General features: G+C 43.1%; 1 protein-coding gene and 1 non-coding gene across 2 annotated transcripts in view; both read left to right on the plus strand.

Annotated features, from left to right (window-relative positions):
• The first annotated feature begins 837 nt into the window (after positions 1–837).
• PRICKLE4 (prickle planar cell polarity protein 4) overlaps positions 838–16,459 on the plus strand; it is a 28,628-nt gene continuing 13,006 nt past the window's right edge. The window contains exon 1 of the mRNA XM_063141750.1: positions 838–1,152. The gene's annotated coding sequence lies outside the window, so the exon portion shown is untranslated. The remainder of the gene's footprint in view (positions 1,153–16,459) is intronic.
• Positions 15,335–15,491, plus strand: LOC134413446 (U1 spliceosomal RNA). Its single transcript, XR_010026470.1, has one exon. It is a non-coding gene; the product is annotated as a U1 spliceosomal RNA (small nuclear RNA).

Raw genomic sequence — 16,459 nt, forward strand, 5'->3', positions numbered from 1 at the left:
AGAGTCTAATAAACACCAGTGGGTTTCTTTGGTAGGTTTAGCTGGCAGCAGTAGTGCTCCTCCAATATGTGCCAGGCAGCCACCATTTTAAATTTTCCCACAATGCCTCTGCTGTAACTTGATTTCAGGGCATTGTGGGAAATTAAAATGGCAGCCTGCAAAGGGGGCAAAAAGGTAAAGGGAGGCTCAGGCAGGCATAAATGGTGGACTCTGACAGCTGCCTAAAGATGCCATTTGGATATGCTGGGCCTATCTGTGTTAATCTGTGAAACAAGTAGTCCTCCAAATGTTCATCTGCAACTCCCATCATCCCTCACCATTGTTTATGCTGGCTATGGCTGATGGGAATTGCAGTCCACCAATACCTGGAGGGCCACACATCCCCCATTAATGACTTTAATATTGACCTTTCTATAGAAAGAACTTGAGGCATCCTTCTTCTTTTACTGTGAAAATTAGTATAATAGTATAATTATTTCCCTGAAGCCTCCAAAGAGTTCCCAAATTATATTGCCATGCCAGAGCTAACGCAGTCCAGCATAACAAAAGCAAAGCCATCGAGAACAGGGTGGGGTGGGGGACAGCCTCTCCCCACCCCCCTCGCAGGGTTAACCTTCCCCTCCCTGCAGTGCCGCCGCTCCTTTCCCTCCCTGCCTTCTGTTATGGTTCTCTGCCATTGGCTGCCTCTGTGGGTTTAGGCGAGAAAGCTCTGTAATTAGGACCCTGGCGGATACAGATCCCGTTTCCTGGGCAAGCAGATTAGAAAAACAGAAAGAAAAAGGGAAAAGTCCTGACGACGACGACGGCAACAACAAGAACACACACAACGCGCCATCCCACAACACGAGTTCTTCTTAAGCCTAGCCAAGCTGGTTTGGTTTCGCTTCGCAGCGCAAACTTTCCGTCGCGGACTAAGCCAGGGCGCTTGTTGTCAAGGCAGGTGGCGTGTAGACCGGCGGGGGGAGCCTGTTGTCGTTTCTGCAGCTGCGGAAGCTCCCGGGGATAGGCAGCGCGGAGGGGCACGGGCTCCGCGTCGGCGTAATTGGCTGCTGCCTCTGGTCAAGCGAAGCGAAGCGGGGCTCAAGTTCCTGAACGTTCCGTCTCAGGAAGGCGCCGGACCCGAGGGAAAACAGGCGCGGCCACAGTACGCAGGTAAGCCATCCGGCAGTGGCAGGCAGAGATGCGAGCGCGTCCTTGAGGGGGGGGGGGCGATTCGCCACACCCCAAAGCTTGAGGGCTGTGAGAGAGCAGTAGGGTTTCTTCAGCAAAGGACCTGGTGAAGAAGAAAACGGTTTAGAGGGAGGGGGGGATAAGCCATCTGTTACCTGGAATCTCTTTGCGTTTCCTTGTTCCGTACATACTCTTTAAATCCAGGACCAAGAAACACCAAAACGGGTGTAATCCAGCTCCATTAAAATCAATACGAATTTAGTTGTTTACTTGGGCGTAATGTGGATTGCACCAGCGCTCTGGAGTTTGCTGTGTCTGAAGCGAAAGAAACATCGTCTGGGAGAACTGGGATAATCCTTTTAAAATAGAGGACATCTGGCAACTTTTTTTTAAATGCCTCACAGACTTATTTTCCTCAATTTAGTTATTTGTAGTTACACTCCACAGTTTCTTTAAGATGGCAGTCCTATCTCCCCACTTATGTGGAATTAAGTTGGTTAGCCCCCCACTGTAGAAATGAAGTAATGTTCAAAATCGCTCTTCTTTTGCTGCTTAACACAACCCAGCTTTCCTATATGGATATAACTTTTAGGAAACGGCGTACACCACTATGTGTGATTGTAGCTATGTTGTGTGTCATCACATGTCCAGAACCTGCTGCCAATTGGAACGTCTTGTAGCATGTGCATACAGTAAAACATGTGTATCCATCCGATATAACTGCAAACGTTACATGTCATCTAAAGGGCATTTGAAGGTACACTGATGTTCCATGTGCCAGCACCACAAAGTCTAGAAGGTACACCCCAGAAATTGCAATTCCAAGATCCAGGGGGAACATCTTTTGGGTTGTTAGCTGATTAATCAGTGACCTCAACATATTACCTTTCTAGAAATCACTTTGGTTATTTGTACAATTGTTGCCTTTTTGTACACTTGAAGTGCATGTGATTTTCAGTGTGGAATTTATATCCATGTAGAAATCTATGTGACCTTAGTAAAGGCCCTTTCAAAGTATGATTGTTTTTTCTCTTACAAACACAGTTCAAAGAAGTTCTGGGGGATGGGGGGGAAACAGGAGCAGAGATGAACAGGCTCTTATTTGAGATTGAGGCCTGGTGAGGCTTGTGGCTATAGTGTTGAATGGAGATAATAATGGGTACAATTGTGGCTGTGTTTTATTATGTGCTACTTCCCAATCTGCAGGTTGATTGTATTTAGATAAATGGAGCCTTGTACTGCAATTGCCTATGCAATCTACATTATTGACAGGCTCACTTGCTGGTGCAATGGTGACAGTAGACTCGGCAGGATTAGTGCATATAAGGTTAAACAAAGAAGATAATTTCCTGACCAATAAAAACCAAAGGAGAAGGAGAGGTCAGGATAAACTGCAAAACTTACACATAATACCAATTATATAATAATGACATTATAAAATACTATAAAGCATTGATAAAACATGGCTTACAATTGCACAAGTGCTGCAAGTAAAAAGAAATAATAAAATCTATAAAACACTACAAAACATTTATAAGAGTTATAAAACATAGCTAAAATTATTCAGCAAAAGTAAATTTTTGAACCAACTGCTATGTACAGGGGTTATAAGGAAAGGCAAAAATTCTCTCTGTCCTGTTATAAGCATCACAACGTCAAATTAAAAAAAGCAATCTGTAGAGTTTAACAATCTTGTATGCCAGTGCAAGATCTGAAAGGGCATCTCTGAGCATGTGCATAATGACTTACTCTGGAGAAAGGGAAGTCATTCTGCACACACAATCCCAGGCTGAGCCCTAGCACTGAAGATTTGGAAACTTCTCAGTAAACATGCTTGGAATTCGGCTGTACTGACCCTTTTGATGAAGCCAAACTTTGGACTACAGGTCAGGTGTATGTATGGCTTTTAAAATGCCATGCTCTTCAAAGCTCCCACGAAATTAGCACATCAAAGAGAGATTCCAGCCTATCCCTTTCTCTGATGTGCTAATTTTCTACATGTAGCAAGCTTTTATATGGGAAAGCATTGTAAAAAAACGAACAACCTCTCATCTGTAGTCTGAAGTGATACTGCCTCCCACATAAGAAAATAAGAAGAGCCATGCTGGATCAGACCAAGGGTCCATCTACTCCAGCATTCGGTTCACACAGTGGCCAACCAGTTCCCCACAGGAAACCTATAAGCAGGACAGGGCTAGGGTTGCTGGGGAACATCCCACCGATGTTCCCCAGCAACTGGTGTACACAGGCATACTACCTCTAATACCGAAGGTAGCATATAGCCATCAGGACTAGTAGCCATTGATAGCCTTCTGCTCCAAAAACTTGTCCAATCCCCCTTTAAAGCCATCCAAATTGGTGGCCATCACTACATCTTGTGGAAGTGAATTCCATAGTTTAAGGGCTCCAACACACCTACTTTTTTATCCGGTTTTCATCTGCTGTTTCCTTTTTCATTTCCTTAGTCAAGTTAGGGTGACCATATGAGAAGGAGGACAGGACTCCTGTATCTTTAACAGTGGTGTATAAACAAGGGAATTTCAGCAGGTGTCATTTGTATATATGGAGAACCTGGTGAAATTCCCTTTTCATCACAACAGTTAAAGCTGCAGGAGTTATACTAGAGTGACCAGATTTAAAAGAGGGCAGGGCACCTGCAGCTTTAACTGCTGTGATGAAGAGGAAATTTCACCAGGTTCTCCATATATACAAATGCCACCTGCTGAAATTCCCTTGTCTATACAACTGTACAAGGTACAGGACCCCTGTCCTCCTTTTCATATGGTCACCCTAGTCAAGTGCTGGGCACTTTTGCGTCTGTGCGCTCTCTTTCAGCTCGTGTATCTTTTCACCTGGAGCGCTACTATGCCATCAAAATCTCCTGCCCTGCTCTCTATGTTCTCCTTTCCCCTGCAGATAATTTTTTATTTAAAAAAATATTTATTTATTTCTGCCAAATACAATAGTACAGCAGTCTCAGAATGTGCCATTATGGTAAAACAACACACTATATTTTCCCCCAAAATCATATTAAACAAACTCCAAGGAGGGAGTTCATGAGTCAAGACTGTTGCTGCCCCTTGGCTTGTGAAAGGTTTACAGGGGAGGAGAATTGAAGGTTTGTTTTGCTCATTTTAAAGGGTGGGCAGATGAACAATCATTTTAACTAATTTCTTTTGTGAAGGTGGTCAGGTCCCCCCCTTTGCTCCAAGGTAACCAAAATGCTTACATCTGTGTAATTTTTAAAGATAAAGATATCAAACTTAGCATGGTGATAGCTCTTAAGGAGGGCTTTAGCCACCCCAATTTGAATCAGATTGGTCCATCCCTTGATCTTAAGGAATTTTAAAAATGGAAATGAACAAAAATGCTTACATCTGTGTAATTTTTAAAGATAAAGAGGTCAAACTTGGCATGGTGATAGCTCTTAAGTAGAGCTTTCAGCATGCCAAGTTTGAATCAGATCAGTTCATCCCCTGATATTTTAGGAATTTCTTAATTTCCCTTCTTAACCGCTTTTCCTAATAGTCTACCAGTGCAAAATTCCACATGTTTGCATTAGTGAAGGATTGATTTTCCTTTACTTTGATCATGCAAAGCTGTGTATCTCCAAGTTAATAAAATAGAGATCTGTTGATTCCCTTACTCAAGAGTAAATCCCATTGATTTCAACTGCATTTACATCCAAGTCATACTAAAATCCCATGCATGCTTACCTTTGAGTAAACCCCATTGAACAGAGAGACTTACTTCTGAGTAAACAGAAGTAAGACTTCAGAAGTAAGCATATGGTTACAGAGCACTTCTTTCCAGTTTGCTGTTTTAGATTTTTTTTTAAAAAAAAAGCTTCTGAGTGACCACACTATTAAAATTCAGTTCTATATGTGTTTACTGGTGGACTATCAGGAAAAGGGTTTAAGGGGGGAAATTAAACAATTCCTAAAAACTCAAGGAATGAACCAATCTGATTCAAATTTAGCCTGCTGGAAGCTCTACTTAAGAGCTATCACTGTGCCAATTTTGATCTCTTTATCTGTAAAAATGAGGGAGCTGTGGGTAAGGAGGGTGCATTTTCCACATTTCTTTTATGGTAAAAATGTACCCCTGGTCATGCCTACTCAGGAGTAAGAACATAGAGTTGAATATGACCTCTCTCCCTCCTTCTTCATGGTTGAGTAGAGAACTGCCATGCTCTCCACTTTTGTTAGTGAGACCGCCCTTAGATATACACCCCCCCAACAAAGAACGGGATGGTCGGATAGAACACAACAACAGCAATACACAGGAGGGAGGAGCGCATTTATTTTGCATGGAGGGAAAATAATCCAGGCTTTCCCTGCTCCAAAAAGAAATGAAACATGGAGGGGAAGACAGGAAATGAGTGCAGGATGTGGATGACATCATTTGAGTACCAGGCTGCAAAACTGCATACCAGGCATAGTGAGTGTGCGATAAATCACTGGTGTGATGGAGCTCTGAATATGCACTGTGTGAAGAAGTACTTCCTTTGATTCGTTCTGAAGCTCCCACCTTCATGGGATGATCCCAGGCTATACTATTTTAAGAGAGGGAGAAAAAATGTCTCCCTATCCACTTTCTCAACACCTTGCATAATTTGATTTCGTTAAACATGTAGACCACCCATTAATTGTACTTTCAGTCATTGCAGGTAACCAATAGCAGGTATATGACTGATCACTATAGGACAACTTTTCCAACCTGGTGCCATCTGGAAGTGTTGGACTACAATCCCATCACTCCCAGCTAGCATGGCCATGATGGGAGATGAGGTCCATCACATCCGAAAGGCACCAGGTTGGGGAAGGGTACTATAGGATATTCTAGAAAATCAAGATTCATAGGTTTTAATCATACGTTAGTTATCCTAAATCGGGTGGGGAATATGTGACCCTTCAGATGTTAGTGGACTGCAACTCCTGTCAGTTCTAGTCAGTATAGCCAATGATGATGGATGATGGGAGCTGCAATCCAACACGTTCTCTATCCCTGTCCTAAACAATAAAGTATCCCTGTACACACAAGCAGAAAATTCCAGGTTGTTTTAGCTATCTATCTATTGGGAAATGTAAAGGTCAGTGCTTATCTGTATAACTCTGAATTTCTCCAAAGAGATAATTCTGCTTTGTTTTTGTTGGTGGTGGTGGTGAAGAATACCACTTGAAAAAGAAGAATCAAAAGCCCTTTGTATTGTCGAGAGCGGTTTGCTCTCTTTCATCAAAATGTTTCATCTTTCATCTGATGTACTGCCTAAATATATGTCCAAAACGGTAGCTGAAGTGAGGTCAGAGGTTGTTATCCCAGGATAACTGCTTATGTAGAAAGGTATCTTGAGGTCATCACTTTTTTTTATGATTGTTTCCACTTCAAGATATCATGTTAATTGTGGGTGTGTTCCTCCCATCTTTGTCTCTTGCCCGCAATTTCATTCATAGACAACATCTCAGGAGGACAGAGATGTGCTAAGTAGGGTTTGTCTACACTGCAGCCTAAACTTGTTTGTGCTAGGTGTGGTGTTGACTGTTGTAGTTCACTGTGCAAAGTTTGCAGCAGTTCTCTGCCTGGTGTTCACTCTTGTTCCCTTCCCCCACTACGTGTCTCTGTTTTTATTTTTAATTGCAGACATCATTGTTTCTGATATATACAAATCTTTTCCATTTGCCCTGGGAGGAAATTTGTTCCTCTTTGAAGAGGTACAGTTTGGCATGAGATAAAACTATGCTGATACCACACCCAAGTTGATTACAGCTGTATCAGTGTGGATCTTTTCAGGAGAGGGTGAATGCCACACTGCAAGTCAAATGCAGGTCAGGGTGGAAATTAACCTTCACTTTCCACATTTTAAAGTTGGAAGCTTTCATAGCACTAGGGATAGTGATAGGAAAAAACCCACAGCAGGTTGCGGGTTTGATGCACTGTTGGGCATTCTGGATGTCTGTGCTGGAAAGGACTATGGGTATGAACAAAAAATGCCTGCAATGCATTTTTTCCCCAGATACTTCCTGCAGTTTTCCCTTTCCTTTTCCATTCCTTTTGACCCAGAGAATACAAGTCCTATCCAGATATAGAACATCAACGATTTATGAGATTACCGCTGCCATTTTGGCTGCACAAAACATCATGATGGCCTGGCTGCTTCTCAAAAGACAGCAGACTTCTTTCATCATGTTACGGACTGGGAGGTATAAATGTATGTTCTAGTGGGTAGGAGTGGCATTCGTATATGTGCAGAAGAAGCTGTTTTTATAATTGGGTTTTCTCACCAAGGAGGTGACTAGCCCCTCTTGGCTACCTTGCCGGATGATTTACAGCAGTAATTAGCAGGGTGGACCAAAAGTAGATTTCCAGATTTTCTGGGACTTCAAGTCCCAGTATTTCTGCCTGTTGGCCACGATGGTAGAGGCTTCTGGGAGTTGAAGTCCCAAACATTTGGAGATCTCCCTCTTGCGCACCCCTGATCTATGGAGTGGATTTTCACATTGTGCCCCTGTACCTACTTTCTGCTGTGTACAATGTTTGTGAGATAAGGAGTGCTGAACTGCATTATTTCTTGCGAAAAATACCCACTGAGCCAATAAACAAACTAGAACAAGCTGCAATGTTGTTGTTTTTTCAGTTCTTCTGGCCAAAGCAACATGTAGCTTGAATAATAACAATAATCCAGATTCTGCACAAAGAAAAGGAAATTTCTACAATAAGAACAAATAACACCAATAAGTGTGTATGTTTGTGTACACCTACACATTTACATAATTAATTTTGCTTCTGATGAAAGGGTTGGAGTAACTTTCCTAGAAGGCTAACATATTTGGGGCTTTTTAGTTAGTTATTTTTTTAAAAAAATAAGGTGAATATGATAGAGATTTATATAATTGTTCATAAATTCATAACTGGGCAAAATAGGTACTGTTTTGCATGATGCATAATATAAATTATGCCTTAGTGTGGCAATGTCTACTAGTTTAGATGCCCACCTCCCTAAAAGGACTATCTAAATTTGTGAAGAATGGGGCTATCGACCATAATAATGAAATGGAACCTCCAAGTCCAGAGGCAGTATACATACCTCTGAACGCGAGATGCAGGGGAGAAAAGGAAGACCTGTTGTCCTCATGGAAACCCACTTAGCTTTACATAAGCATCTGCCTTGCCTCTGTTGTGAGCAGAAATGTGATGCTGGGCCTTTGGTCTGATACAGCAAGAATAATTTTGTGTTCTTAATTCTACTTGCTGCTGCAATCCTCTTCTTGAAATGTTCATCCCAAAATACTAGAACCTGGGGTCATCCCATGAAGCTGATTGGTGGGAGATTCAGGACAGATAAAAGGAAGTACTTCTTCACACAGCGTATAGTTAAACTATGGAATTCACTACCACACGATAGGGTGATGGCCACCAATTTGGATGGCTTTAAAAGGGGTTGGATAAATTCCTGGAGGAGAATGCTATGAATGGCAATTAGTCCATTTTGTGGTTAAGCAGCATGGTTAAGCATGTTGTCTGAACCAGATCACTGTGTGAACAGAGTGCTGGACTAGATGGACCCTTGGTCTAATCCAACATGGCTGTTCTTATGTTCTTATCCTTTACATGTCTAAACGCATTTATTTTTGATAAATCCATAGTCTCTGGTGTTATTACCTCTGAAGATAACTAACCCTTCACAGGCTATTCTAAAAATCCCATTGATGAATGTCAAATTCAGTGACTAACAGGGCTGTCTAACAATAGCCTAGATTGACAGATGTTTGGAAGTGAGGTAGGAAGACATCGTGAAGGAAAAACTTGGCAAATCACTTTAATGATATTGTTGTTTGTCTTTATACTGTCCTTAGGAGTTTTTAAAAATTGTACTGTGACCAAAGAAAGCCAGTCTATTTGAGCTGGCAGGCACACGGGGCAATATTGGGATTGTATTTACTAATTACCAGGGTTGATTACAAAGATCTGTCTGTGACCAACAGCCAGCCTGATTGATTAGTCACATAAAACCATTGGGCTAGAAACACAAGGAAGGATTAAGCCTCACAGAACCTCAGGGGTCAGGTTAGGCCTGCTGGCAACATAGCTTTGTTGTATTACTTTAATGCTGTGTTTCCCAAATTTCTGATAGTGAGTTACATTCTGCCCCCTCCCCCCTCAGTTAAAACTGAGGGCACATTTTGTTCTTGCACTGTGAAAAGTTTACTTGTAAAGCATGTAAGACTAAAGATTAGCCACACTCAGAGGAACTCTTCCCCATGTTTCTGTATGAGTTCGTGTTTGGGCTATGCCTCCTGACGGGAAGAGCAGCAATCTCTGGCAACCTTCTCTGAGGCTGGATAATTCTGCTGTGGTGTTGCATTGCAAGCGATTGAATGATCCCATCACACCTGATGCAGAAACGTGACAGAATCACCCCGCCTCAGTAGAAGCTAATTGGAAAGGAGAGACAAGGCTAGAGTGATAAATCATGCAGAGAGGCAGCCAGTACCTCTTGTTTATGTAACTAGTTTATTTCTTGCGGCGCTTTGTTCTAGGAACATAGGAAGCTACCTTATATTGAGTCAGACCGTTGTCCATTTAGCCCAGTCCTTCCCGGTTGCTGGGGAACATGGGCTGGAGGGTACTATTGCACTATGCCCTGCTTGTGGCCACTGTGTGAACAGAGTGCTGGACAAGATGGACCCTTGATCTGATCCAGCATGGCTCTTCTTCTTATGCTCTTATGCTAGGGGTTGAACCTGAGACCTTCTCGATGCAAAGCAGATTCTCTTTCACTGAGCCACGGCTCCTCCAAAGTTCTCTTGTGACATACAGTTTTGGGAAAGGCTATTTTAATGAGAGCTGCCAGAGCTTTCTGGCTTGACACCATCTGAGTTATGGATACTTTTCCTTGGGAAGAAAAAGGGGGGAAGTTTGGGTTTTGCATTCTTCAGTTAACCCCTGGGCCCCCACTGGCTTGTTCCAACTGATGGTGTGTGCTTGTACAGGTTTAATCTTTTGTAACATAGACGGCCCTCTAAAATTAATTTGCCTGCTGAATCCCATTTAGTGCTAAGCATGTGTTTCATGGGGGTTTGTAACAGGAGGCCCTTCCTGGTCAGGAATTGTCCAGTAATGGTGTTCTAGGAATATTGGAGAGTTATTATTCAGGCATTTCCAATTCCAGAATCTTCTAATACCACAAAAATAGGACAACCCCTGCTGATTAACACTGTAGTTTTTAATGAGCATTTTGGCTTCTGAACCTAAGCAGCATTTGCAGGTGAGAACCACAGTAAGGGTAACATGGCTGGTCCATTTGTGATTATTGTTCCAAGTGTGTCTCACCATTTTGTAGTACAAGGCTCCTCTTGCTTGCATGATCCACACCATCTGCTTTACCCAGCAGTACGCCCACCCCCAGTGAGATATTACCAATCGAGTAATGCACAGGCTTTGGAGAGACAAGTTCTCCCCTCCCCACTTCTGTACGTATACAGCTAGATAATCCTTAACATGGCCGGTTCTTCTTGGAAATCTCTCTGGAGAAACTGCAGTCCCATCCCCCCTCTTTTTGCTCCTTAGTTAGGTTATCTGTGCTGCTAGTGCATTCTGGGATGTAAGGTGCTGGGAACCAGCAAAATCAGATCTTTTTGTTTTTCCTCCTGTTCACTAGTTAATTTGCTGAGTTAATTATTGACCCAGGTGCACGGCAGAGTAACCTGAAGTAATTATATTGGAGGAGACAACTCTGAGCCAAAGGCAGGTATACGGCCGAAGCCCAGCAAACAGGCTGCTTGCTTATTAAGCCAAGGAATTTCAGTTGGCAGTGGCGGAGGTGGCTGTTCAAGGTTCCCAGATGTGAATTACTCATTCATATGACTAGTTGCAGCTGGGCACTGCGACTCCAATATGTCCCAGAATGCTTCTATCATTGGAGTTGAAAAGGGTGAGTGGGGGGAATGGCATCCCAAAGTCGTGAAAAACTACAATTTGTGTGAAGCTATTTGCAGTCTTATGGCAGTTTACCAAAGGGATTATGGACCAAAGATGTTCCACACCACCAGAAAAAGTGAAAAGAAGAAGAGGAAGAGGAAAAGGAAGCAGCAGCAGCAAGCACACACTGGTCAAATTGGACCAATAGCCTTTTCTCTCAGTGTGGGATTCTTCTTTGTGTTGACAGTTCAGACACGATGTAAAACTGCATCCCCCAACCTTGTGCCCTCCAGGTGTGTAGGAGTCTAACACATCTGGAAGACACCAAGTTGGGACAGGCTGATGTAGACCTTCTAGGACTCTCTGAATGTAGTTTAGTGAAATGCCCCAACTGATTCCCCTTAAACCAAACAGAACTCAGTGTCTACCTCTCTTCCTAGCAGGGGTGACTCCAATTTCAGTGGGCTGTGAATCTATTCTGGGATTCAGTCAGAACCAGCCAGAACTCTAAATGAGCTATCCAAGGTTCCAAACCTATTTGGGGGATAGGGTTTAGCACCTTGGATAGCTCTTTTTAGAGTTCTGGCTGATTCTGACTGAAACCCAGAATGGATTCATAGCTCCACTGAAACTGGAGCCACCAACCACCACTGTTGACTAGATGAGGGGATTCATTCCTGTCAGACAGAAGAAGCTTTCACACGCCTGCATGCTTGTGAAATAGGGTCCTTGTTGTACATGACCTTGTCACCTCCTTCCACTATTTCTAAAGGCATAAGTGCTGGTCATTCATGACTCTGCCCGTCTATCGCATCTAATCCTTCCTCTGCCCCATCCAGTCACCACCACCCCACTCCGTCTCTCTGTTTCTGCACCATTTGGAGCTGGGACGGGAAATCTAGCTGGAGCGCGTCAGTCTCTGGGAAGCCATCCAATATCACTGGAGTTGAACTGAGCCACCAAACTGCCATCTCTCTTTTGTTTTGGAAACAGACATGAGGGAGGAAGGAAGCCAGCAAGTGCTGGAAAAGAGAGTTGGGGGATGAGTCTGTTTCTTTCCATGGGATAACTATTAACCAGGAAAGCTAACCAGTGTGTAAGTCCCCTATCCTAGCTTCAGGGAATGATTAATACTGCAGGCGTATGAAGGGGGGGATTAATTTGCAGAGTCAAAATAGTAGATTAAAACTCCTCCTAAAGCAGGAATCAAAAGGTGCCAAACATCTAAAAATACCCTTCTAAACAGAAGCAACAATTATGGCTGCACTAGGGGGAAATGGTGGATTGGAAAATGTAGTAATTGAGGATTGCATTGCACAAACTCCTTTAAAATAAGGATGCTTATTTTAAGTAAGATAGATTACATCAACCTTGTTTGAATTAGCACAGTGACGGTGTTGATAGGTTTGCCACACACCCAGTTGCCAGCATTCATATCAGAAGCTATGTAACAGTTTGCATACAATGGTAATGAATGTACTGGTGATCTGGGCATATGCCAAGCCTTTTAACACAACCAGTCGCAACATGAACAATCAAAGTGTGTTGAATGAAATTTCCAACCCGCCTCCCACATCACTGAGGAATCTTAAAAACAATTAAGATAAAAACTATTGCAGCAAACCGACAACATTACAATCTAAACCGCAGGGAGATTTCCAAAGGTTTCCCTAAAATGGCAGGTAGATTTCCAAAGGGTTGCTTAAAATGACTTGCAAAACTTTCTTAAGCATTAGCAAGGAAATGAAGTCCAAACTATGGTTGTGTGAATTGGCCCTCACTCAAGGGTTATCAGATCTTGTCAGAAGTACGATGTGTAAGGCTTCGTCCCAGAAAGGCATATCAGGGAGAAGTGAACTTCTCACAGTTCAATCACCTGGGGGGCGGGCTGGTGTTGGATCGGTTATACAATGCAGCTACCAATTCACAGCCACTGTGGGGCTTTTACACAAAGCTGCACTTTTAAAAAGTTGGGGACTTACCCCAACTTTTTATGCTGGAGTGAGGTCACCATGGCTCTTCCACCATCTGACCTCACTCTGGCATCAAGCCAGGGGCATTTTTAGGCAGGAGGTGACTTCTGATTGGTCCCTGGAAGCCAGGCAGATTGCAGGGGGCGAATTACCCGCGGCCACCCCACAGCAGCAAAAGCACAGGGTTTTGTCCAAAGCAGTGGCAACGCAGTGCCATGAAGGCAGACCCCAGGTCTTGGTTATGCATACCAAGTTTGCTCCCACTTCCATAATTAAACCATAGATTTAACAGACCAGAGGGCAAGTTGGTAAGGGAGTGTGAATGGACACATTGGGCTCTGGCCCTGTCTGCTTCACCCATGTCCTCTGGCCCTTCCCAAAATTGATAGATTTGAAAAAGTTGCTCACTCCTGAATTAGTCCTATGGTAATCTATTATTTTACCTAACAGTACAATATGCCCACCCCGATGGTGTGCCTAGGCAAAATCTGCCAACTCTTAAAATTGAGAACTACCAAGTTCGAAGGGACCCTAGGAGGTCATCCACCTCGTCCCCCAATTCCATAACAACATGCATATTCTTCCTCTTAACAGCAGTTTTATATTTCATTACTAAATGCTGGCATGAGTCAAAGACTAAATTAGGGGCCGTAACTCAGCAGTAAAGCATGCTTTGCATTTGTAAGGTATCATATAGCAGTTTTAGGTATCAGGGCAGGAAAAGACCTCTGCAAGGACCTTGGAGAGCCCCTATTACTCAGAGTGCATCATGGACCATTGGTTTGACTTCAGAGCTAGCTTACACTAAGGAGTCAGTTCCAAGGAGAACAGAAATCCAGTTCACATTCTTGCTTCCCCCAAAGTCTATTTGGCTGTCAAACATTGCCTTTTCATCCATTCATTCCTTACAGGCCATGGCCATTGCTTAACTTTGAATGCAAATATCTGCTTCTCTTAAGCTGGCCTGGCCTGCCAGGTCATTAGCTGAGCCAGTAGCTCTCATTGCTAAAGCCAGAGAGCTCCTGTTATCGCCAGCTAGCTTGGCAAGGTGTCTGTTTCTCCTGCATGTTTTGTCTTTCTTTGAATACCCATTTCTGTGTTTAGAGAAAGATATGAAGAGAAGTCTCTCTTTTAGTGAGGCCTTGTCTGGGACGGAACTGTTCTCTTAACTAACTGAAAAATGTAGCTTTGTAAATAAGGCTGTAAACATTAAATAAGGCCCACAAACGTTACTAGGTTATGAAAAGTTTGTACAGCTCTGCCTATACGTCGTACATGTGTTTTTTGTTTGTGACACACTGATGGCCTCAAAGGAAAAAAATAAAAAGAGAATCCACTCTTTAGTTCACCAGAATTGCCTCCAGGTGCTCAGAGATGGAAGCATGGTAGGGGAGTTGCTATGGGGATGGGGGCGCACTTTCTTGGCTCAGGACATGGGACCCAGGTGAGAGCAGGGTCTCTTTCTGCTGCTTATGGGTGGGCTGTTTGAAGTGCTTTATGGAAGTTTCCCCCCCACACTTTTTTTTTGCTGTGAGTTTGCTGTGAATGAGATATCTCATTGTTAGGCCTCTTAACATGAACTGAGTTGTTTAATGTTAGTATATGTTTATATTATTGGTACTGGATATTGTTAACTGATCTACTGGTATGACTTGCGCGTATTTAATTTTTTGATATGTTTTAAATAAACTTTAGTTGAATAGCATTATAATTACTGCTGTAGTGTTGGTTTGTTTATGTGGCCTGCTTTGAGCACAATGGATTGTGGAAAATACATTGACCAGGGCTGTGACTTTACAAACTTACTGCCTCCTTTGCATGTCTTTTGGCAAAAAGTGAAATTTATTCCACTATGCTTTGGGAAAACTTTTAATAGCTGCTCAGAGCTCCTTTTTTATTTTAAATGGAAAGGCAGTAGTCCCAGCATTAAAATGCAGTATCCTTAGGCAATAGCTATAGTAGGGCCTACCACTGATGCTTACCATGCCCCCCTCTTTGTTCTGTTGTTCTGAACAGTGCTAGGCAGCTACGTCTGGGAGCTGCCATTTAAATTTTCCACCGTGTCCGTGACATACTATGGGAAATTTAAATGGTGGCTCCCAGAGCCAGCTAACTTATGCTGCCTGCCTCTGCCACCAGGTAAGCCCACCAGGGCCCACTGTTGTAGAAGAGGGTTCACGGGTGGCCACTTTGCCAAAGGCTACCTCAAACCTGGAGCCCACCATGAAAAGCAGGATCAAAATATCTGGAAATAAATAAGGGTAAATACAGAAATACTTACCTGCCAGGGGAGACACCATGATAGGTGGTTTTCCCTCAGTAGGGTTCATCCATGGCACTCTGGCTGTGCTGACCCTCGCAATATCCTCAAATGCAGGAAACTTGACAGCATGATTTGTGGTAGTGGGAAACTGCATTTGCACTTTCCCCTGTAATAAAATGAGACCGCCACCATCTACATTTGGATTCAAAGTAGATTTTTGTATTATAGTTAGCAAGCACATTCTAGTAGCGAGAGTAGCCCTGTTCAGGCTTTTTAAAGCAGGTAAGCTTTACATAGAAAGAGTAGGAATTGGGTTAAGTGTGATAGTTCTGCTCCTTCTCCATTATCATTCCCATCATCCTCTACATCCTCTACATGTGGAGGGCGGCTGCATACAGCCGCCCTCCACATACTGCTGTATCTATGTAGGCTCTCTTCACAGTCTAAACCCCTGGAAAATCAGGTTTCTAAATCATGCAGAGAGCCTATATGGGTAGAAGAGCCTTTCCACTGCCACACCATCGCTCTCCACATGCAGAGAGTGTTGGTAATGATGACAGGGAAGGGGGCAGATCCAGCCTGCTCGTCACCACTCCCCACCTTTGCATGTAGAGCCTATGCACAATTAGAATGCCTTCATAACGCTAGTGTTGAACTTGGATCTGGAAGATCTAGGTTCAAATGCCAGGTTAACCTTGGACTTGCTGCTGCGCCTACATATTAATATGCACTGTCTGTTCATCTAAATTATTCTGGTATTTGCCCCATCAACAGCGGGGGAGAAATCCCAAAGTTTTGCAAAAGGTTAGTAATAGTAACACAGCTGTATCTGTTGTGCACAATGCATTCAAGACAAGAGAATTTAGGAGGAGCAGGAACCTACATCCCCTGTGTGCAAGTTAGAACAGAAGTTGTTGGACTTGGTATTTGAAACAGCTGCCAGTATATGCTGTGCTTAATGTTTGTACTTTGACAAGAACACTAAGAGAGTAGGTGAGTAAAGAAGGATAATGCTCCTTTTTGGGTTTTGAATGGTCTCTTCATCACCTCTGAAAAGAAGCCCACAGTTCTTCTGAATACAACAATCTTTGGGGCGGTTGTTATGCTTGTATTTCCCCTCTGCCTTTTACTGGGT

The sequence above is a fragment of the Elgaria multicarinata genome, chromosome 1 (assembly GCF_023053635.1).
Source record: "Elgaria multicarinata webbii isolate HBS135686 ecotype San Diego chromosome 1, rElgMul1.1.pri, whole genome shotgun sequence".
Classification (NCBI taxonomy): Eukaryota; Metazoa; Chordata; class Lepidosauria; order Squamata; family Anguidae; genus Elgaria; species Elgaria multicarinata.